At 38.1% G+C, this 25,958-nt stretch overlaps 1 protein-coding gene across 3 annotated transcripts in view; it reads left to right on the forward strand.

Moving 5' to 3' along the window:
* The window catches only part of SGCZ (sarcoglycan zeta), a 1,232,459-nt gene that overhangs the window by 1,095,542 nt on the left and 110,959 nt on the right, over nt 1–25,958 (forward strand). The window lies entirely within an intron of this gene.

Raw genomic sequence — 25,958 nt, forward strand, 5'->3', positions numbered from 1 at the left:
AATGAATATCATCTGCTTTTATAAATTACAAATTACACAGCCATTGAATATAATTTTAAAATTTACTCATTACATGTAAAGTTGATGTTGAAATTGTTTTGATGCATAGGATTTACAGGTTATAAATTTAATCTGAAATTATTACATTTTTGTTTCATTATAAAATATATAATTTTTAGATTCATATTATATCAAAATACTGAGTATCAAAAATTGACTCAATATTTATGAGAAGAAATTCAAATAACACATTAATTGTTGCTATGTTAAATACAGGCTTAACCTGAGCATTGATATTTAAATATTTGCATCCTATTATGTTGGCTCCAAGGGTAAATTACCTGATACTGAAATCACATATTTATATATCTGTATCTCTGTCTATCTAGTTAACTATCCACCTATATAATCTATCAAAATAAAACTAAATGATTATTTGTGAGGAGTGAGGTTTTTGATTTTAATGAAGTTATTTTATTTTCATCATAAAATGCAAATGTGTTTGCAATATTTCAAATTAAACTTTACAAAAATATTTATTTCAAATGTGGTATTTGTAAACATGAATTTTCATTATGTTTACTTTCTTTGTAGATTAATAAGTCATTTTATGTTATGTACTATATTGAAGCCAAAAGGAAAACACTTTATCATAAATTCATTTTATATATGACCAAATTTTATTTATAATAATAGGGTTTAGTTTACATATTCTTTATATCATAAAAGTTTTTCATTAGATATATATTAGTTATCATCCCTGGATAATATGTTGTGATGGGTGGGGTTATTTCAGTTACTAAATGGAGCTATTTGAAACTGAATTAAGTATTAGTAAACCTTGCTTTTTTCAGGGCACATTGTATACAAACACTGAAGCATCACATTGTACCCCAAAAATGGAGATGCTTATGACTTGTTAATCAATAACAAATAAATTTTAAAATGGCTTAAATAAATATGCCTGTGAAAACAGATATTGTTCCAAACCTCAGTTCTTCAACCTTAATGTTTATGTCAGTTCACGTGTGTGATATTAGAATCTCACAAACAGGCCTACAGAAACAGACTGAAACTTGGCAAATTTTCTGTTTCATGATTTCCTTAACATTGTGTACTCTTTAGGTAGAAAGAACTTTACTTTGCATTCAGTGTTTGAAGTACAAAGAAACCCTTAGTGAAAATGTCAAAATAGAAATCAAGCACACAAAGAATATATGTCAATATCTACTGTCAAACACAACAGCTACATAATTCCTGTTTCCCCAGCAAAGCAACTGTTTGATGACACAGAGTGTAAATCGGATACCATTTGCATTTTGCCACATGCTGTCCTGCAGAAATATAAAGAATAGGTTGGGCAAATATTTTTAGTCACACTTACAAATGAATTTTAATGCAGTGTTAGTATTAGTCAAGTGAGGGAAAGCAGGCAGAAAGAGAGAAAAGTTGAGCTTAGTTGTAAATGCTGCAAATCAATAAATTAGAATATAGCAGGTTATTTCAGTGGATAGAAGTACACTTATTCCAGTGAAGTTGTTATAATACTCTGGTCCTCTAGGGGTATTGTTGGTCAGTAACCCAGAGGACATCTCCACTGCTTTGCAATTTTCATTAAACACAGAGAGATCAAAATATTTACATAGCAGGTGAGGCTGGAGGGATCCTGCATTTATATTTGAAGTCAATCCACAGTAGATTATTTAGTGGTGGGAGGGGTTCTTAGAAAATAATTTATCTCCTAGACACTCAGTTTTCTCATCCCTAAAATAGGAATGTTGACACTTATTTTGAACTCTGTATGAGTGAGGGTGTTTTCAGTATCTCTAAATTATATATTGAATCAGTTATTATTTTGATGATGGTGATTACAATTATTGGTGTCACTTCAGTTAAAAATTCATTACTGTAATGTAAGAAATGTCATGATGATTTTCTATTCAATGCATCTCTGTTACTGTAGTTAATGTGTACATATTGGTAATATACATATTACCACTGCAGAGCACTCTAACAAAACACCATAGAAAGGGACTCTCATGTGTGGAAACTTGAATTGTATGAGGATAAGATTACATTTACATAGAATTTGAAGAGATTAATGAGTGACTTCAAGCAGTGTGGTCTATAGCCTTCCTTTTTAAAATAACTTTTAACTCCCTTTGTGCCTCCCTCCCTCCCTCCCTCTCTCTCTCTCTCTCTCTCTCTCTCTCTCTCTCTCTCTCTAGTTTTAGTTTAGGGACATGGCCTTGATTATAATATCCATGCAGTTCCATTTTACAACATTAAGAATTACCAAGTATGAACAAAAATATAGAAAATAAACTTTAGTTATTCATTTTCTAAGTAGAATAATTCTAATATCTGCCAATATATCAATTCCTATTAGGAAAGCATATTGTCAATTCTACTAAAGAACAGACTTGGAATGTTTTTTCAATGTTTTTATCCTACGTTATATGGAAAAACAAAATCTATTCTATTAGTCTTTACTTGGACTATTTCATCCTCAAAATTATATATAACAAGTTTCAGCATTCTTATAACTTGCCTTTCTTTTTTTGTTAAAACCTACCAGACTTATCTTCCTACTAGTTAAAAATACAGGGCTATATGTATACACAGGGAATAGGCAACCTCTCTCACATTGTGCAGCCAATTGTTTCTACCCCAACAATGCAAAGAAAATGTCTTTCTCTTTTTCTCACACACAAACACACCACATACCTATCAGCTTAGGCATAATTGACACTACATCTAAATATTTTTTAGACATTGCATTTAAAAAATAAATTTGAGAAAATTTTTTGAACTTAGAATTCCGAGCTTTATATTAAATACACAATAAAATCAGATTTCACCCCACTAAGATTCAAATTTTTCATGACATTCATAATATTGGAGGAGATTAATGAACTCAAGATTTCTTCCTCCAAATTTTTCTTCTTAGAATAAAGCTGAAAGAGAGGAATGAGATTGTTGTTGAGAAGTGGGTACAGAAAGTACACATCCCAGGAGGTCAGACTCCCTGAAGAGAGAGCAAGAACTTTCTTAAACAAGTCTCAGAATTATTCTACAGGTCAAATTTTTCTATTATTTGATCTATAATTACTATGTTTGTTAGTAGATCATTCCCTCTTTATATAGGTGACAAAAATGGTGTGTGATTTTAGGTTTGTGCTTGTAGCATGACACTATTTTTTTGACTTTTCATTAATTAATGCTGATAAAGATATGAATTATGCACCATCTTTGTGAAGCTTACCTTCTTTGGAAACTGCTACAATGTGATACATAAAATAAATACCATTTACTTAGGGAAATGCAAATAAAATGTCATGTAGTTTTGATATACACATTGGTTATAATAATTATAGGAATAATAATCAATGCTGTTAAAACTGAACTTGCTAAAAATATGCTCTTTCACACAGAATCATAAGGACAACTAGTTATCATTTATTTACTAACAACATTGTATTTATCTTTGAAAAAATAAAATGAAACTACTTTTGCAAATAGGTCAAAAGTACAAATGTTGATTTCAGCAAAATAGCTATTCTTTAATAAGTCTAACCCTACGTGACTAAGGTATTTTACTTTTGATAAAGCGTAGTATAAAATCTAATGATTCCCCTTCTTGTGTACCTTTGTATTCAGTCTGTAGCTACAAGGAAAAAAAAATAGGAAAATGAACCGAGAAATTGAGCAGGCAATAAGCTTAATGGTTAGAGCTAAATTGTTTTTTATCTTTGTATTTTTTGGGCAATCTCCCTCATTTAAATTTTCACAAATGATGACTTTTGAGAAAGTTTTATGTAGCCTTGTATTGTAAATGTAACAAGTTACACATCACCATATTTCTGTCAAAATCCCAGTAAAACAAAAGGCTAAGTGGGTATTAAAAATACGGAATGTCATTGTTCCGAAAATTTACTTTTAAATTGTGCTTAAAACCACATTCTTATGTTTCGAACAGGACCTCACATTTCAGAATAATTCTCCTCTTATAAAGCTCTGTGAATTTAAGAGAATGACATCTGAATGAATTAATTTGAAGGATCAGTTGGCACTTAACTGTCAGAATCATTTGCCGTCTCCCCTCTTCAATATTCTCATTTCTGTTATCAAAAATTGGAGACATAACCAAATTATACCAAAATGTCTGTCTTTACTTCCTCATTTTTCTGTTTTTCTTCAGTAATTCTTCAATGATTAGCATCATGGCTGCCTTAAATATGCAGCCAATGATGTAGTAATAAGAAAAATGTCATTTGCAAGAAAATAAAGTAATATTTGTATTTGGTACATGCTTCCTTATTCCATGCTTTGACGGTCACACACCACACAACAGTGAGAATGGTAGTGAACAACATCTACAGCAGAGTTGACTCCTGTATCTTCGGATGTGTAAGATGCTCTTTCTTTACCCAGTGTGATTTATGTGGGAGCTCAAAGCAAGGAGGTGGAAGTGATGTTCATCATATGTATCTGCAAAGAAGCATCAGGATTGGCTGTGAGCCCTTTCCAAGGGTTTCAATAACTGCACACTTCACAGTATATTTTTTAAAAAAATATGACAAAGACTTGTTTCCTAAGATAAAAATGAGCAGTGGGATTCCATAAGAAGCTATTTTATTTGATGTGGGGTTTTTTGTTGTTGTTGTACGTGAATAATACTATGACATAATAATACTATTGTACATGAATAATACTATCAGTGTACTGAAATAGACAGTTTAGCAGTTTTTTTTTTATCCATATGAAAGCTTTCTATACCCTAGAGAATAACTGAATAAAATACACTGATTCTCCTAGTAAGAAAGACATAAAGGGAAATATAGTCAATGACATCATCCATTCAATTATACTTTAAGAGAACACACGATTTTATTTAAAACAAAATAGTTTCTGATGAGAGCCCAAAACATTAGTAATAGATTTTGGCACAATCGCTTAATTTCAGATTATGCGGACTGTTGATGAAATTATTATCTTTAATACAATCGAAGACCCTCAGACATTTAACTGCCCACCTCCATAGAGCCATCCCTTGACATCTAAGACACACACACACACACACACACACACACACACTTACCTACTGAATTGATACAAGGAAGGTCCTGGAAAGAAAGCAGTGAAGCTTGAAAAAGTATTTGTGAGTTAAAAAAAATAGAACTGATGATAGCATCAGAATTTTATTTCAAGCCACATGGTTCATGATAATGTGAGTCTGGAAGCATTTAAAAATTATTTTTTTAGCCTCCTGTCATGGCAAAACAAAACCTTTCTTGGGGTATACAGAGTGTAAAATCATTTAACATTAAATAAAACCATTGTTGTTATTATGAAATTAATACACAAAAATGCTTTTCTGATTTTTGAAACCAGTGAATGTTGTAAAAATGTCTTACAAATACCAAGATTTCACAATATCAGATGCAACATGTGTCTACTAGGAAAGCATTTTGATTAGTACTTGTGATTAAGAGATGTAATAGAAAACCAAAAAAAGAAGTCAAGGCATAACCTCAATGAAAATGATTGACATGTAGGAATACATATATTACTAATAATGATATGAGGATAAAGATCAGATTTATAAAGTTTGTCAAAATGTAGAAAAGATTTTCACCTGGAAATCATGATTTCCTGAGAACTAGTTTTAAAAAGGACATGGACTCATGAGCCAGCTAAATCCCTTTCCTGATTCTTACCAGCTGTGTGACCTTCTGCAGGTTGCTCCAGGTGTCCATGGGATAATATGAGTACATAATAAATGTGAGGATTAAATAGCTTGATACAGGATTTGGAAGCCCTTCCTGGAGTATAGCATGTATTTGGTGTGTATTAGGGATTGTCAATTTTAGTAGACTGACATTTCAATAACTCTATACACTTGACCAAACCTTGGGGCTTTACTTCCTTATGTATGAAATGTGGGTATTTTGCTAGATTTTCTCCATGGTTCTTTCCAGCTTCAAGTCTTTTAGACTTGAATACTTGTAGAGGAAGAAATGAGTTGATAAAATTTCTAGTTCATTGCATTCCACAATATTCAGTAGATCTGAAAAAAAAAATCTGATTTGATTTTTGACACCTCAGCCACACATTTAGAGGTACATATTTTCGAACTAAAATTTGAAATAAAATAAATAAGGAAACCTAAGTCAACATCTCAATTGTTTCTAGTCTTTCATTATATATTAGCTTACAAAAGGTTTTTAAATGAAATTTAGTCCACAGAATAATTCATGCCCAATAAGCTTATTTTTTGTCAGTGCAAAACATCAACATGATTTTTTTCTTTCTTCAATGAATGGAGGAAAATGTAGATGAGGGTTTTATAATAAATATTTAAAGACCCCTAAAGTGACATGTAATGTTGCGTTAAGGCAATTACTGTGAACACCTGGGAATCTCTTAATTGACTGCAGATGGTGCAGGACATATAAAAAGTAGAAGGTTGCAGATTAATCTCATGTACCAAATTTATGTTTTTAGTCATTGACTCATTTTTTAAACTTTTACGGTATTCTAATAGTCTCAGACAACTTAATAAGAATGGATGTTTTATGCAAAAAGAGCTGTGCTGATATTGGGTAATACATGAACCATAAATTTAGATTTAATAGTACATATACATGTAAAATGAAGAAATGCATTGTTGCTTTGAGATTCTGACCAATTAGTTCATTAATTCATTCACATTAGTTAAACTAACATTATCTGAGCAGTTTGGGAAAAGTATATGTTGAAGCACATGCTTATGATATCAAGAGAAGAATAGAGTTCTTAAAATGAACTGGGTAACTCAGATAAAATTAAATCATATCTTAAGGAAAAACACCCACGGGTAGTTTTGAAAAGTTATATCATGGTGGTATAATTATTTTAACATCCTGAATTTAAAGATTATTTACTTAATAGGCAGAATTGCAGTGAGGGGAAAGACAAATGTTCCATCTGCTGGCTCATGCCTCAGATAACTACAACAGTTGGGGCTGAGCCTGATGGAAGTCAGCAGCTTTATTTGGGAATCTCACATCAGTCGCAGGGGCCCAAGCACCAGGGCCAACTTGTGCTGCTCTCCCAGGCGCATTATCTGGGACCTGAACTGGCTTTCATATGAGATGCGTGCATTACAGGCAGAAGATTAACCTTCTGCACTACAGTGCTGGCCCCAACATCCCGACATCCTCACTCTTTACACTAAGTTTTCACTTTCCCTCTAGATTTTACCTTAATAACAGAAAGCATGAATTATGTCAAATATGGAATTAAATTCCTGGATATTTGTACCCATCAAAATGCAGAATCAAAGAGTAATGCAAATTTTTATTTTTGAAAAATGTAGACCAAAACCTGAAAAAGATGATTTGGCTCCTGATTTTCAACTTGTTCAAGTGCCTGCTCTTCCCAGCTTCCCTATGCCTTATTCTAAGATCAAGCAGTGCAGTTCTGTGAGGCCAGCTGCACTCAACAGTGCTCTGCATTATGATCCCAAAGACAGACCCTGCAAGGTATCAGCCTTTGGTTCTGAAGACCAAAGGGAGTTAATCTGCCAACATGTTCTATGCCTGCATATCAATGGCTACTAAGGCTTTGATTGATAGTAAAACAATTGTGCAATTTCCCTCCTCCCAGACAGTACACCTGTAGATATTTCAAAGTATGGACTTTTGGTAATAATGTATTCAGCTGTCAAAGAAGTAAACCTGTCTTGTGGACGTAGGGGTGAAGGTGACAGGAGAGAATGGGGAGTTGTACCTATTTTATGATAAACAGGAGCATGCCATAAAACTGGCCATACTCCTGCTTTATGACACTATCTAGGTTAGGCTGCCTCATTATACATAAATTGAAGTAAATAATGCAAATTATTTCAAGAAAAGATTATTCAAGAATTAATTATGTCTATGTTTAAAGGAAAACACTAAGAAGACAGATAGCCAGGACATTAATTCTGTGATTATTTAAGTTTATTCAGCATATATCCATTTCAAAACATGTGTTTTAATATTAGAAAAATATATGAAATAAAAATGACGTGTTACAGAACTCATTCAGGGATAAAAGTATACTAGTAAAAGAGTAGACTTCATATGTCAGATATTAGGACTTATAGCTACAAGACATATCTGATATTAATGAGACTGTAGCTCACATACTTGGGCAAGCTTTGTTTTTAGCAAAGCTCCTTTTGTAGCATGTCAGAATTTATTGGTATATGAGTTCCATGTATCATTGGCTAATGGAACATGCAATATTTTTGTTGCCATTAATAAGAAACTTGCCTTTGGAAATTTGGTTAATGGGGCATAATGTTCACAAGTGTAAGGTTATGGGCTAATTATCCAAAAACATCTGGAAGCAGAAAGCTAAACAAAATTTAGGAGTCTATATGTACACAAAGATCATTTATTTCAGTATCAGGGGCTCTACATGAGACCACAGCCAAGCTTGGACCACCGGACAGCACCAGTGGCCTGGCCCAGGGGTAGAGAGGGATAAACATGGGAGACACCCATCACTCAGGATGCTCTAGGTCTCAACCACAGGGGCCTTTTTCACTTAAGCTTCAGTTAGTATTTTCTGTCTAATATGTAGTTTTGAAGGAGTTCCAAGTTGGATAATGCATACACCCAAAAACAATGCATGGTAGGAAAGGAAAATTGAAGATAAAAAGGAAGGAAAACAACAACAATTCTCTCATTTCCAAATGTTTGTTGTACTGCTGATAATATACACCTTGAAATGAGGAAACAATTTTTTTGACTTTTTTTATATTTTATTTTATTTAATGAACATAAATTTCCAAAGTACAGCTTATGGATTACAATGGCTTCCCCCCCCCCATAAATTCCCTCCCACCCACAACACTCCCCTCTCCCACTCCCTCTCCCCTTCCATTCACATCAAGATTAATTTTCAATGATCTTTATATACAGAAGATCAATTTAGCATATATTAAGTAAAGATTTCAACAGTTTACACCCACATAGAAACACAAAGTGTAAAATACTATTTGAATACTAGTTATAGCATTAATTAAACACCTAAGAGTAATTGTGTATTTTTTTTTCATTTTCTATTCTCTTTATATACAGAAGATCAGTTTAGCATACATTAAGTAAAGATTTCAACAGTTTGCTCCCACACAGAAACATAAAGTGAAAAATACTGTTTGAGTACTAGTTATAGCATTAAATCTCAATGACCAGCACACTAAAGACAAAGATTCTACATGAGGAGTAAGTGCACAGTGACTCCTGTTGTTGACTTAACAAATTGACACTCTTGTTTATGGCATCAGTAATCAACCTAGGCTCTTGTCATGAGCTGCCAAGGCTATGGAAGCCCCCTGAGTTCACTGACTCTGATCATATTTAGACAAGGCCATGGTCAAAGTGGAAGTTCTCTCCTCCCTTCAGAGAAAGGTACCTCCTTCTTTGATGACCCATTCTTTCCATTGGGATCTCACCTCACTTGTGGAGATCTTTCATTTAGGTGTTTTTTTTTGTTTGTTTGTTTGTTTTTTTCCCCCAGAGTGTCTTGGCTTTCCATGCCTGAAATACTCTCATGGGCATTTCAGCTGGATCCGAAACAATTTTTACTAAAATCCCTTAAGACTTACTTTAAGATTGCTATTGGCAGGTGCCACGGCTCAATAGGCTAATCCTCTGCCTAGAGGCGCTGGCACACCAGGTTCTAGTCCCAGTAGGGGCGCCGCATTCTGTCCCCATTGCTCCTCTTCCAGTCCAGCTCTCTGCTGTGGCCTGGGAGGGCAGTGGAGGATGGCCCAAGTGCTTGGGCCCTGCACCCCATGGGAGTCCAGGAGAAGCATCTGGCTGCTGGCTTCGGATCAGCGAGATGCATCGGCAGCGGCGGCCATTGGAGGGTGAACCAACGGCAAAGGAAGATCTTTCTCTCTGTCCCTCTCTCTCACTGTCCACTCTGCCTGTCCAAAAAAAAAAAAATTGCCATCAATCCCATAGTCAGCATTGTGGGTTAATATATTTAATTCCCTCTGAAAATATCTTTACCCTAATCCTATAGTATTACCTCTAGATATTTTATCACATATTTTTCTAAATCAGGAATGCCGAAACATGAGTGTTTCCTTTCTGTATCAATCCAGTAACTCCATAGAATAAGAAAATTCATTCATTTTTGTCATAGCTTATTTTGAATCATCCCATATTGAGGTCACATAACTGCTGTTTTATTTTCTCAGTGTTAACCAACCTATCAGTCTTAAATGTAACAAATGTGCTACAATCCTTTACCTCCTCCTGAAAGAATTAATTTATGTTAATAGCTCATAAATAGGATAATTCATCTTTTCTCATGTTATGATGTTTAGGGAAAAAAGTCCTCTCTCTTCTAATCTGACATTTCTTTTCCCATACTTGAGCTTTCTGCCAAAATTCTTGAAGGTAATTCAAAAGCCCCCACTGCAGAGGAACAGAAGAGGAGTTACAAAAGAATCCGCTTTCTCTCCCATACCTTGCCCAGAGATCCTTGTGATTGGATCTGTAGAGACTTTTCATTTGAAGATTCATTGCTCACCTAATTTCTGAGCTAATTTTAACTGAACCAGTACATTTGTCAAAAACATAAGTCACACTAAGTATTGTGGAGAAATATGCCTGGGTGGGAGCAGAGGGAGGAGATTCAATATTATATACTAGGTGGTCATTCATAGACATTTCAAATTAAAATCTTCGAAAGATCATAAACCATAATACTAATAGTGAATAAAAAGATATTGATGGCTCCAAGTTCTAGAATGGATGCAAAGCTTCTGGAATTCTGGGCTGCCATGGCTGCTGTTGAAAACAAAAATAAAACTACGACCTTGAAAACCACTTTGCCTGTTTACTATAAAGTTCAACATTCAACAGCCATAAGACCCCCCCCCCCAAAAAAAAACACTCCTAGGTGTATGCATAAGGAAAATGAAAATGTTTGAACATACAGCAAAGTTTATATGAATGTCTACAGCAGCTTTGTTCAAAATTGGCAAAAGCCAGAATCAACTCGAACATACTTCATATATTGAATGAAGGTACAGTGGGATGGTATCCAGTAACTAACAGCAACAACAACAAAGCCTGTTGACGTTAGGCTGGATGAAATAGATCAGTCCAACAATGGATAGGCTATCTGGATTGCAATTATATAGCAATCACACAATGACAAATTTACACTAAGAGATTCTACAGTACTTTCAGGGGGTAGTGTGGAGGAAGAATGTTTACAAAGCGATAGCGCAAGGGAGGGCTTTTGGCGGGGTTGCACAGGGAGTGTACCTGTGAATCTGTTTAATACTTTGACCATAGTGGTAGCTACACATCAATATACATGTGGCAGAATTCATAGAAATACTTTCCCAAAAGTTAAACTGTACAGTACTCACCCCATTTTCCAAAGGGAATATTTTCCAAGACCCCCAGTAGAGGTCTAAAATTACACATAGGACCACACCCTAAATAACTTCATGTTTTTCCTATATATATGTAAAAATATTATTTTCCTTGATAACTATGTTTTTTCTTCGTATTAACTAAGCACTTACACGCTGTGGCTCTGACTTCTGCAATTTGAAGTGTGGAAGCAATCATTTCTTTTTCCTTTTTCACAATTTTCATGGGTAGAATTTGTTCTTATCATAGATCTTAGCAACTTCAGTATATTATTTTTCCTTCCTTATTAAGAATATAACTTTTCTGCCGGCGCCATGGCTCAACAGGCTATTCCTCCGCCTAGTGGCGCCGGCACACCAGGTTCTAGTCCTGGTCGGGGCTCTGGATTCTGTCCCAGTTGCCCCTCTTCCAGGCCAGCTCTCTGCTATGGCCAGGGAGTGCAGTGGAGGATGGCCCAAGTGCTTGGGCCCTGCACCCCATGGGAGACCAGGAGAAGCACCTAGCTCCTGCCTTCGGATTAGCATGGTGCGCTGGCCACAGCGCGCCAGCTGTGGCGGCCATTGGAGGGTGAACCAACGGCAAAGGAAGACCTTTCTCTCTGTCTCTCGCTCTCTCTCTCACTGTCCACTCTGTCAAAAAAAATATATATAACTTTTAATATAATCTCCTACACAAAAGGAGCACTTATTAATCTCTTTGACATTCCCAAATTACAACATCACCATTCTTATTCTTCGAGCTTATTCTTTTTTTAGCTTTATTTTTAGAATCGAAATCCAGAGAGAGGGGGAGAAACAGATTTTCTGTCCATTGATTCACTCCCCAGATGGCCACAAATGTTGAGGCTAGGCAAGGCTAAAGCCAGGAGCCATAGTTTCTTCCTGGTCTCCCATGTGGATGCAGGGGACCAAGTATGTGGGCCATCTTCTGATGGCTTCCCAAGCACATCAACAGGGAGCTGCATCAGAAATGGAGCAGCCAAGTTTCAAACCAGCACCCATATTGGATGCTGGCATGGGTGATGCTGGCTTAACCCACTGTGCCACAGCGCTGGCCCCTTGGATCATTAAGTAAAATAAAGGTTACTTGAACATAAGCACTGGGATACTACGCAGTTGATCTCATAACCAAGAGAGCTACTGAATGATTTATAGACAGTCAGGGTAAACAACATAGACAGGCAGAACAAAGAGATGATTCATACCCCAGATTGGACCAGAAAGGGCATTTTCAAGATGTCTTCCCACTACTCAGAGCAATGTGCATTTTCAAATGTGAATTGTCTGTTTCTGGAATTTTCTGTTTAATATTCTCTGACCAGGGTGAACAGTGGGTAAATAAAACCATAAAAGTAAGGGGAGGGGAAGTACTATATATTAATTTAAAATACAAGATGAGGCTGGCGCCGTGGCTCACTTGTCTAATCCTCCACCTGCTCCTCCAGCAGCCCGGGTTCTAGTCCCGGTTGCTCTTCTTCCAGTCCAGCTCTCTTCTGTGGCCTGGGAGAGCAGTGGAGGATGGCCCAAGTGCTTGGGTCCCTGCACCCTCATGGGAGACTGGGAGGAAGCACCTGGATCCTGGCTTCACATCGGCACAGCGCCGGCCGTAGCAATTATTAGGGGGGTGAACCAACAGAAGGAAGACCTTTCTATCTCTTTCTCACTGTCCATAACTCTCTCTCTCTCTCTGTCTCACTGTCTAACTCTGCCTGTCCAAAAAAATATAAGATGAAAATCAAAACAAAACATTTTGCATTTGTTTATTAACATCACATAGCACCAGTTTTTAATATGTAACAATAATATTCTGAACTTTATATTTTGAAAATATTTATTTGAAAGGCATGTTAGGGAGAGAGGTAGAGAGAGAGTAAGAGAGATTTGATCCACTGGCTCACTCCCCAAATGGCTGCAACAGCCAGAGCTGGCCCTGGCCAAAGCCAAGAAGCTTCATCTGGTTCTCCCACTTGGGTGGCAGGGACCTAAGCACCTGAGCCAAGGCACCTTATCAGGGAGTTGTATGGGAACTAGAGCATCCAGAACTTAAACCAGCACCCATACGGGATGCTAGCATTATAGGTAGTAGGTTAACCCGCTACGCTACAACTCCAGCCCAGCATTCCAAACCTGAATATTTTTTCTGTGCGTTCTATTTAAGGAAATGTTCTACTTGAGGCATAGTGGAAAATTTATCTTCTATGCCTTGCTATTATAGTCATTTTTGACACATGATATCCCCTAAGTGAATGTGGAATGTGATCAATTTATCTTAAACCTTTTCCTCAAGACCTACTTGTTTTATTTCGGTTTATTGTCTGTTTGTTTTTACCCTAGGTTTTAGTTCTCATGAGACAATTTTCAGAAATTTGTGCCACTAATTCATACAGTATTTTGACTGGGTTGCTTTTTACTTCATATGTATGAAAAATGAATCTTTCATAATGATTATATACTATAATACTGATTTTGTTAGATAAGGCTCATGTCTCTTTCAAGGTGATTTGATGTTTACAATTGTCTTTATAGCACTGCCGAATTTTAACTGAAGGTTCCTATTCTTGATTTCACAGTCATTGTGAAATCTCCTTAGGGAAGTGTTTATAAATTCTAAGGTATATATCTACCTGTATTTCATCCTTAATTATCATAAGATGCATAAAGGATTTATTTGCTGGCCTGTGATTATTAATTTTAATGATATCACTAAATCCTCATTACTGAGATTGAGTTGATACTAGCATCACTTCTGTATCAGTCTTTTTTTTTTTTGCTTTCAAACTTTTATTTAATGAATATAAATTTCCAAAGTACAGCTTATGGATTACAATGGCTCCCCCCCCCATAATGTCCCTCCCACCTGCAACCCTCCCCTTTCCCACTCCCTCTCCCCTTCCATTCATATCAAGATTCATTTTAGTTTCTCTTTATATACAGAAGATCAGTTTAGCATACATTAAGTAAAGATTTCAACAGTTTGCTCCCACACAGAAACATAAAGTGAAAAATACTGTTTGAGTACTAGTTATAGCATTAAATCTCAATGTACAGCACACTAAGGACAAAAATCTACATGAGGAGTAAGTGCACAGTGACTCCTGTTGTTGACTTAACAAATTGACACTCTTGTTTATGGCCTCAGTAATCACCCTAGGCTCTTGTCATGAGCTGCCAAGGCTATGGAAGCCCCCTGAGTTCACTAACTCTGATCATATTTAGACAAGGCCATGGTCAAAGTAGAAGTTCTCTCCTCCCTTCAGAGAAAGATACCTCCTTCTTTGATGACCCATTCTTTCCACTGGGATCTCACTCGTGGAGATCTTTCATTTAGGTTTTTTTTTTTTTTTTTTTTTTTTTTCCCCAGAGAGTCTTGGCTTTCCATGCCTGAAATACTCTCATGGGCTTTTCAGCCGGATCCGCGTGTCTTAAGGGCTGATTCTGAGGCCAGAGTGCTGTTTAGGAAATCTGCCATTCTATGGGTCTGCTGTGTATCTCACTTCACATGCTGGATCATTCTCTCCGTTTTTGATTCTATAAGCTAGTATTTGCAGACACTATTCTTGTTTATGTGCTCCCTTTGGTTCTTAATCCTATCATTATGATCAATTGTGAACAGAAATTGATCACTGGGACTAGTGAGATGGCATTGGTACATGCCACCTCGACGGGATTGAATTGGAATCCCCTGGTATGTTTCTAACTCTACCGTTTGAGGTAAGTCAGTTTGAGCATGTCCTGAATTGCACATCTCTTCCCTCTCTTACTCCCACTCTTATATTTAACAGTGATCACTTTTCAGTTAAGTTTCAGCACGTAAGAAGAATTGTGTATTGATTACAGTATTCAACCAAAAGTATTCAGTAGAACAAACAAAAAATACTAAGAGGGATAACATATCAAGTTGATCATCAACAGTCATGGTGAGGGCTGATCAAGTCACCATTTCTCATAGTGTTCATTTCACTTTAACAGGTTTCCTTTTTGGTGCTCAGTTAGTTGTCACCTATCAAGGAGAACAAGTGGTATTTGTCCCTTTGGGATTGGCTTATTTCACTCAGCATGATGTTTTCCAAATTCCTCCATCTTGTTGCAAATGACCGGGTTTTGTTGTTTTTGACTGCTGTATAGTATTCTATAGAGTACATCTCCCATAATTTCTTTATCCAGTCTACTGTTGATGGGCATTTGGGTTGGTTCCAGGTCTTAGCTATTGTGAATTGAGCTGCAATAAACATTAATTTGTAGACTGCTTGTTTGTTTGCCAATTTCATTTCCTTTGGGTAAATTCCAAGGAGTGGGATGGCTGGGTTGAATGGTAGGGTTATATTCAGGTTTCTGAGGAATCTCCAGACTGACTTCCATAGTGGCTTATCCAGTTTGCATTCCCACCAACAGTAGGTTAGTGTCCCTTTTTCCCCACATCCTCTACAGCATCTATTGTTGGTAGATTTCTGAATGTGAGCCATTCTAACTGGGGTGAGGTGAAACCTCATTGTGGTTTTGATTTGCATTTCCCTGATTGCTAGTGATCTTGAACATTTTTTCATGTGTCTGTTGGCCATTTGGATTTCCTCTTTTGAAAAATGTCTATTGAGGTCCTTGGCCCATCTCTTAAGTGGGTTGTTTGTTTTGTTTTTTTGTGGAGTTTCTTGATCTCTTTGTAGATTCTGGTTATCAACCCTTTATCTGTTGCATAGTTTGCAAATATTTTTTTCCCATTCTGTCGGTTGTCTCTTCACTCTCCTGACTGTTTCTTTTGCAGTACAGAAACTTCTCAATTTGATGCAATCCCAATAGTTGATTTTGGCTTTGACTGCCTGTGCTTCTGGGGTGTTTTCCAAGAAGTCATTGCCGGTACCTATATCTTGCAGGGTTTTTCCAATGCTCTCTAATAATTTGATGGTGTCAGGTCTTAAAATGGGTAAAATTATTTGCAAATGCATTTTATTGAGTTGTAATCACTAAAGCTTGCCTCACCTGTTTTGCCATCATGTCTTTATCTAGGTTATGTGGGATGGTCTTTTGATATTTGTATATATTTGGATAATCCCCAAATCTGTACGTTTAGATTTTCTACTTTTGTTATTCAAGCACAAAACCCAGCGCCTCAACTGTGGCTATTTTTGATTGTCTACCTGACAGACAGCCATGTTAGTTTCAAACTCAGCCCGAATCTACTAATGAGCACATCCAAGAAACTGATGCATAACCTATTTCTAACACATATTTTTATTTTAAAATGTAGTAGCTATGTTTCCTTGAAATGCTAGTATTTGTATTTATTGAGTTTTTAATTTTATGAAACTCTGATCAGCTTCCCTCAAAAGCAGCTCTTTCTTCTTTTCTCTTACCCATAAGCAACTCATCATTTAAAATAACTCTTATTTTTTGAGTGCAACACTAAGTAGGTAACCTCTGCTTTAGAGTCCAGTGCCTTACAACACAGTGAAAATAGAAAATATCTGTCACAATCACCTCTTGAAATCACATTGATAGTTAAGGGAAGGAGATGAATATACATTATGTGAAATTACTGAAAATTAAATGTATGCCAGCGAATAAAATTGATGAATCTTAGCAATAAGTAGTTTCAAAGGATAATATTTTTAGGATATAAAAGGAATTCTGCAAGACAAATTTTGTGTCAAACAAGTTCATAGGGTCACTGGCTGAGTACAGAAATGAAGAACGTTAAATATGACTTTTCAAAATAAACCAAAGAATTGTCTGTGTGGAGATTTATAGGATTTAGAAAAGTGTTAGTAGGGTCACAGTGTAAATTAAAGAGAGCAAACATGTTTTAAACAGCATTTGTTAAGTCTTTAAAAGGAAGAATATTATGTGATGTAATTAATGACTAGACTCTCAAGCAGGACAGTATTTCAAAACTCCTCATAAGTTTGAACTTGGAAGGAAGGGAGCATAATGAAGACACACATTATGATGTAAATTTAGAAATGAATTGACAAATAGGTGCAAGTAGAGAGTATCCAGAAGACGAAGGTACACTTCACATGTGCCCTAGTTTGGATTTCCCAGAAACAAAAATTGAGAACTCTGCACAAGTATATAGACAGTGCTTTAGGGAGATGTTCATATAAGGAGCTCATAAATACAGAAGACAGAAGACTGGATGGGGGTGGTCAATAAGGCGGGAGACCTCCGTGTCTGCAGTTCAGGTCTCTGCTGATCCTAGGAGAAGTAGCTCAGGAACTGAACTCCTGCTAGGAGTTCACAGTGGCGTGGCAGGCAGGCAAGAAACCAGTGCAGAACTTGGGTTCTGGAGCTGGACTATCTTAGTTAAATCTCTTAGTACCACTCACAAATTCTGTAGTTTTGTTAAGTTAATGAACTTCTTGGTGCCTCTGTTTCCTTGCTGTAAAATGGGCATATTTTCAGCCCCTATAGGGTTATTTGTATGGTTGCATTAGTGTAAATGATGTGTTACACACAGAAACACGGTCATCAATATGAAAGAAGGTAAAGGAAGGAAACCTCACAGCAAAAGATCACAGGGAATTCAATATATATATATTAGAACTTATCTTTGGCAAATGGCAAGGCAAAGTTACCACTTATCAATAGTCACATTGAACGTTAATGGCCTGAACTGTCCAGTTAAAAGACACAGATTGGCTGATTGGCTCAAGGAACAAAACCCATCTATTTGCTGCTTACAAGAAACACATCTTTCCAACAAAGATCCATACAGACTGAAAGTGAAAGGCTGGAAAAAGATATACCATGCCAACAGAAATGAAAAAAGAGCGGGCGTAGCCATCTTAATATCGGACACCATAAACTTTACCACAAAAACCGTTAAGAGAGACAAAGAGGGGCAAAATATAATGATTAAGGGATCAATTCAACAGGAAGATATAACAATAATCAATGTATATGCACCTAATTACAGGGCACCGGTTTATCTAAAAGATTTATTAACGGACTTAAAGGGAGACTTAGACCCCAATACAATAGTACTGGGGGACTTCAATTCTCCACTCTCAGAAATAGACAGATCAACAGGACAGAAGATCAACAAGGAAACAGCAGATTTAAATGACACTATAGCCCAAATGGATCTATCAGATATCTACAGAACTTTTCATCCTACATATAAAGCATTTACATTCTTCTCAGCAATACATGGAACCTTCTCTAGGATTGACCACATACTAGGCCATAAAGCAAGTCTCAGCAAATTCAAAAGAATTAGAATCATACCATGTAGCTTCTCAGGCCATAAAGAATGAAGTTGGAAATTAGCAACTCAGGAATCCCTAGAGCATACGCAAACACATGGAGATTGAACAACATGCTCCTGAATGAACAATGGGTCATAGAAGAAATTAAAAGAGAAATCAAAAATTTTCTGGAAGTAAATGAGGATAACAGCACAACATACCGAAACTTATGGGACGCAGCAAAAGCAGTGTTAAGAGGAAAGTTTATATCAATAGGTACCTACATCAAGAAATTGGAAAGGCACCAAATAGATGAGCTTTCAATGCATCTCAAGGATCTAGAAAATCTGCAGCAAACCAGACCCAAATCTAGTAGGAGAAGAGAAATAATTAAAATCAGAGAAGAAATCAACAGGATTGAGTCCAAAAAAAATTACAAAAAATCAGCCAAACGAGGAGCTGTTTTTTTTTATAAATAGCATCTAATTATGTTATAAGTTTTTTATCCATTAAATATAATTTAGGAGTTCCTGATATAGTCTATTTTATGAAAGTGTGCCAGAATGCTCATAGAAAATGAAATTAAAAGATTAGTTTGTCTTGCTTAAAAAATAATTCAAACCCAAGCATATGCAGTATATTCAAAAAGATTAGCAAAATGCATCTTATGAGTGTCTGCGAATACTAGCTGATAGAATCAAAAAGGGAGAGAACGATCCAACATGGGAAGTGAGATACACAGCAGACCCATAGAATGGCAGATGTCCTAAACAGCACTCTGGCCTCAGAATCAGCCCTTAAGACACGCGGATCTGGCTGAAAAACCCATGAGAGTATTTCAGGCATGGAAAGCCAAGACTCTCTGGGAAAAAAAAAAAAAAAAAAAAAAAAAAAACACCTAAATGAAAGATCTCTGTGAGTGAGATCCCAGTGAAAAGAACAGGTCATCAAAGAAGGAGGTATCTTTCTCTGAAGGGAGGAGAGAACTTCTACTTTGACCATGGCCTTGTCTAAATATGATCAGAGCTGTTGAACTCAAAAGGCTTCCTTCCATAGCCTTGGCAACTCATGACAAGAGCCTAGGTTGATTACTGATGCCATAAACAAGAGTGTCAATTTGTTAAGTCAACAACAGGAGTCACTGTGCACTTACTCCTCATGTAGGATCTCTGTCCTTAATGTGCCATACATTGAGATTTAATGCTATAACTAGTACTCAAACAGTATTTTTCACTTTGTGTTTCTTTGTAGGTGCAAACTGTTGAAATCTTTACTTAATGTATGCTAAATTGATCTTCTGTATATAAAGAGAATTGAAAATGAATCTTGATGTGAATGGAAGGGGGGAGGGAAAGGGGAGGGTTGCGGGTGGGAGGGAAGTTATGGGGGGGCGAAGCCATTGTAATCCATAAGCTGTACTTTGGAAATTTATATTCATTAAATAAAAGTTAAAAAAAAAGAAATTACTAAGCATGGGTTTGGATAAGGTTTTGCACTATAGTACATCTTATCAGTTCCATTTTCCAGGGACTTTTTGAAGTGCTTTCATATTTATTCTATTACTTAGCATCTGTTGTTTGTTTTACATTTTTGTATGAAGCTCCAAACCCCCTTCTGATAGCATAACCTACTTCAAAAACTTCCTTTACTCCTTACGTCAGATCTGCCTGTCACAACTTGTCTTAGTTGTTATAGTCATTTCTGTTCCTCCTCTGTTTCCTCCTCCTTTGGTTTGAGAATGTATTGATTTACCCTTTGTGGGGAGCAATTCGGACTAGACTAAGTTACTGGAATTAAGACTTATTCTATGCATCTGCTCTCCCACAATATGGCGCTGGGAGAGAAGAAAACAGCTTCTACCCAGCTGCCTCTCACCAACTTGACAAGCTGCAGAAGCTGCTCCGTGCTCAGCGTGTGGGCAGCCGAGTTAGGATTGGCGGAGGAGGACTATAAAGGAGGAGAGAGACGGCATTCACCAGGAACATCTAAGGGGAACACCTAAGGGGAACACCTAAGGGAACACCTAAGGGAACACCTGTGCAGCCCCCGAGAGAGCCGGCTGGCGGTGTGCCGCTCCCCTGCGGAAGTGGGGAATGCGGCCAGGGGGAACTGCCCTTCCACGGAGGTGGAAGGGACGGTAGCCAACCCGGGAAGAACCAGCAGCAAACCCGGGGAAGGCCGAGCAGACGAAAGAACAGCGCAGGGTTTAGTGTTGCTCCTCCACGAAGAGGGGGAGCGACACCCTTCATTATTAACACTGTTTCACAAAACACAGAATCTAAAATTCACAGATCTAGATCTTTTTTTCAGTACTTTGAAAATGTGCCTCTTGTTTCTGATCCCCACAGTTTCAAACAAAAAACTGGCTGTCATAGGAACTGGGCTCCCCAATTGTAATCTTTCTTTTCTGCTTTCTTTCGAGATATCTTTAGTTTTCATAAGTTGACTTTGCATCTGCATTTTGTATTTCTTTGAGTTTACTCTATTTTAGATACTTGAATTTTTCCTTTCTTTTATCATATCTGGGAATATTTCATCCAATATTTCTCTGAATAATTTTTCAGCTCTCCACAGTTTCTTCTCTCTTTCTAGAACTGTGATGCCACAAATGCTAATTCTTTTGACTATCCCACAGTCCCACAGAATATTTTAAGTTTTTCACTTAAAAATGCAATTTCTGTTTTTCTAAGTAATTCTATTAATCTGTCCTGAAGTTTTCTGGTCATATCTTCTGTCATCTCTGCTCTGTTAATGAACCCTTCCAGTAAAATTTTACTACCATTTCAACATTTTCCAGTTCAGTAGTTTCATTTGGTTCTTTTTTAAATCTTCTATTGTTGCCTATGTTTTTAGATTTAATTTGTTTTACAGGAATGTTCAATTGTTTGAGAAGCAATTTTATTATAGCGACTTTAAACTTCTTGCCTGTTATTTCCAACATCTGATTCTCTGGATACTTGCATCAGTGGATGCCTGTCCTCATTCACATCCTGCTTTGTCTGCTTCTTGATTGATGAAGAATTTCCAGTTGCCTCCTGAACATTATGGACATCGCCTTAAAGGAATCATCTTGGTCCTACCCGTACCTTCTAGTTAGCAGGAAATCACCCTGTGGAGGCACAGCGTGCAGTTTCTGGCCTGTGTTGTGGAATATGCTTCCAATAATTCAGTGTTCTTGGTCTGTGAAATTTGCTTCTGGCCTGTTCTTTCTTGCATTTTCCTTTCCTCTCTCTCTTCCCTTCCCTTTCCCTCTTCTCTCTTCCTCCCACTTTTCCTCTCTTTCTTCCTCCCTCCCCCCCCCTTCCTTTTTCTTTCTGCTTTGCTGCTAATTCACCTTCTTTGTGCCAGCAGTTGTCACCCAAGAAAGAAATTGTTTTATTGTCATCCAGTTTCACAGGTGCGGGGATGGAGACGCTCTACCCCTTGGGCAGGGACTTTTCACTTGCTTTATCTCTTGGACTCTCAAATAATCCCTGCTGGTACCGGCAGGAAAGCACCATTGCATGTGTCACCTTCTGCTTCCAGTGGACAAGTCAGTTCCAGATCACCTTTCGCTACTCTGTGAAGGGCTGAGAGATGCTCATTTAGAATCAACTTCTTTTGTAGAATTGAGGATGGGAAGACTTGACTTTTAAGCAAAGAGAATACTGAATATATTTCAAAAACACCGTGGGAAAGTAGAATTAAAAGATAAATATATTTTGGTATGAAAATCTTTGGAAAGCCATGCATAGATCTTTTTTCTTTTCTTCTTTCTTTCTTTCTTTATTTATTTATTGACAGGCAGAGTGGACAGTGAGAGAGAGAGACAGAGAGAAAGGTCTTTCTTTGCCATTGGTTCACCCTCCAATGGCCACCGCGGCCGGCACACTGCGGCTGGCGTGCCACGCTGATCCGAAGCCAGGAGCCAGGTGCTTCTCTTGGTCTCCCATGGGGTGCAGGGCCCAAGCACTTGGGCCATCCTCCACTGCACTCCCAGGCCATAGCAGAGAGCTGGACAGGAAGAGGGGCAACCGGGACAGAATCCGGTGCCCCAACCGGGACTAGAACCCAGTGTGCCGGCGCCGCAAGGCGGAGGATTAGCCTAGTGAGCCGCGGAACCGGCCCATAGATCTTTTCCATAGTACGTCTTTTCTGTGAACTTTTTGAAAATCCTTCTTTATACGAAGAGCAGTCATTTTCTAGGAACTGAGATAGACCACTCACGGAAGAGCTTCCCATGCCGCCACCCCAGGGCTGAGACCCAGGCTGGTTGGACAGGACACATTGTGGCTCACGGAATGGCAGATAAATCACCGCCCTGCTTTCTGCTCCAGTGCTGCTGTCGGCAGATCTATTCTCTTGATCTTGCCGAAAATCTGTCCTTTAGGGTAGGCGTTGGGGAAGTCTGTTCACGGAGATGCCTCACTTGGCCTTCGCTGCACAATCATTAGAAGAAGCAAACAATTTCGGTTGTCAGGGAAAGCCGCTGGCCTCTGGGTGCTGCAGTGTCCTGATACTGAGAAGCTGCGTGAGATGAGAGAATCCCGGAGAGGACAGCCACGCTGCAGGAGCTGGACACCGCAGGAGAGCTCTGACACCCAGACCCTGCAAGCCGCACACCCTATACTCCTGCAGTGTCCCTCTGGCACCCTCTGCTGACCAAACAGAACATCACGCCAGCTGGCAGAGGAAGATCGTTAACACATCCAAGACCATTTTCATGGAGCAGGCAAAAGCATGGATTTAGAGCTCACAGACAGTAGATGCATAACTGACACACTCCCTTGGAGAGGAATGAGAGTATTCCAACTGAGTTTGCATTGTCGTTGTTGATAACGTGGGTTGAGTTGGGATTCATTCTGTTCAGATCTGAAAGTTCTTGTCAAAAGCAATCTTGGATGAGGTTGGACTGATAAGAAACAGTGCATAGAGCACAAACAGTTATTGATTATTGCAATAGTCCATGCACACAGTGATTATGCAGTAATTTAGGTGGTGGCAATTAAAAGACCAACACTTTGTGCCAGCCCTGTGGCGCAGTAGGTTAAGCTACTGCCTAATGTGCCAGCATCCCCTATAAGTGCTGGTTCCAGTCCTGGCTGCTCCAGTTCCCTGCTGGTTCTGCGGAAAGCAGTGGGAGATGACCTGAATACGTGGGCCCCTGCACTCACATGGGAGACTCAGAGAAATCTACTGGATTCTGGCCATTTAGGGAGTGAACCAGGGAATGGAAGATCTTTTTCTGCCTCTGTTTCTCCTCCTCTCTCTGTAATTCTGCCTTTCAAATAAATGGATAAATCTTAAACAATGCCTGACTTGCAATTACAACAAAGTAAGTAAGTATATATATATGACAAATAACTGAGAAAAAGGTGCATTACATGATTGTATTTTCATATGGACCAATAAGGGAATAACTAAGGTTTAGTACAAGGCTGTGAATCTGATATCCTGGGGAAATGGTGATGATGTTTCCAAAATGTGATACTAATAACAAAAATTACATCAAAGCATTGGGGAGGTTCTACAACCTTGAGAATATAGTGGACACATCTTATACAAAAAAAGATATGTCTAATATATTTCCTTTGAAATTAATATTTAAGTTCTTATCTGATTAATTCACAAGATAAAATGAGATAATCATATTCTACTTAATTGAGCCATATTGTGTGAGAGCATAGAATTCAGGAAAATGTAAATCCTGACATAACTTTGAACCATGTTCTCATTACTCGCTGCAGACATAGTGGTATATAACCATCACCCTTTTTCTACAAATATATGTCATATAGATATAAATATATTTACCAGAAAGATATACTGAGCATGACTTGCTGATAAAACCTCTTACCTTGTATATTATGAACATATCCTCTTACCAAACATTCTTCGAAGCTATTTAAATATTCCCATGGTATTTCATTATTTGCATATTCTCTAAATTCTTCCGCACTTCCTATTTTCAGGGAAACATACTCTCCCTCCTCCAAATCTGCTATTATAATAAATAGTGCTGAGACCTACATACTTGTACTTAGCACTTGATGTGAATTCAAGATGATTTGTTTGGAACAAATTCCCAATCGGTGTCAATTTTTTTTTTTTTTTTTAAGAGTCATTTTATGTATTTGAAAGACAGAGTTACAGATAGAGGCAGAGCAAGAGAGAGAGAAGAGAAGTCTTCGAATCCGCTGGTTCACTCTTCAAAAGGCCCCTACAGTCAGAGCTGAGCTGATCCGAAGCCAAGATCCAAGAGCTTCCTCTGGGCCTCCCATTCCGGTGCAGGGGCCCAAGGACTTGGGCCATCCTCTACTGCCTTCCCAGGCCACCGCATAGAGCTGGATTTGAAATGGAGCAGCCAGGGCTCAAACCAGTGCCCATATGGGATGCTGGCGCTGCTGGCTGTGGCTTTAACCCACTGTGCCATAGTGCCTGTCCCCAGTGTCAATTTTTAAAAATCATTTTCTGGACAAAACAAATAGCAAAACAAGTCTTAATGTAATTAAATGCTGGTAGCTATTTTAAAAGAGATTGCAATAATTTTCCTGCCAATTACTGATAAGAAATAGTGCCTGACTCCTTACAATTGCTAACCATGAGTGTGTTCAAACATTACTTTGGGCCAGCGCCATGGCTCACTAGGTTAATCCTCTGCTTGCGGTGCTGGCACCCTGGGTTCTAGTCCCGGTTGGAGCGCCGGATTCTGTCCCGGTTGTTCCTCTTCCAGTCCAGCTCTCTGCTGTGGCCCGGGAGTGCAGTGGAGGATGGCCCAAGTGCTTGGGTCCCTGCACCCACATGGGAGACCAAAAGGAAGCACCTGCCTCCTGGCTTTGGATCAGTGCAGCATGCCAGTGTAGCAGCCACTTGGGGGATGAACCCACGGAAAAAGGATGACCTTTCTCTCTGTCTCTCTCCTCTCACTGTCTAACTCTGCCTGTCAAAAAAAAAAAAAAATTACTTTGACAATTTGATAAGAATGGTATCTCATTGTTTATTTGCATCTTTGTTTATTAATGTCGTTGGAAAAAAAATCAGTTCTTTTTTTTTTTTTTATTTTTTTTACAGGCAGAGTGGACGGTGAGAGAGAGAGAGAGAGAGAGAGACAGAGAGAAAGGTTTTCCTTTGCCATTGGTTCACCCTCCAATGTCTGCTGCAGGCCGGCGCACCGCGCCTATCCGAAGGCAGGAGCCAGGTGCTTCTCCTGGTCTCCCATGGGGTGCAGGGCCCGAGCACTTGGGCCATCCTCCACTGCACTCCTGGGCCACAGCAGAGAGCTGGCCTGGAAGAGGGGCAACCAGGACAGAATCCGGTGCCCCGACTGGGACTAGAACCTGGTGTGCCGGTGCCTCTAGGCAGAGGAT

The sequence above is a fragment of the Oryctolagus cuniculus genome, chromosome 2 (genome assembly GCF_051225735.1).
Source record: "Oryctolagus cuniculus isolate XC-2025 breed Fujian yellow rabbit chromosome 2, ASM5122573v1, whole genome shotgun sequence".
In the NCBI taxonomy this organism is placed as follows: Eukaryota; Metazoa; Chordata; class Mammalia; order Lagomorpha; family Leporidae; genus Oryctolagus; species Oryctolagus cuniculus.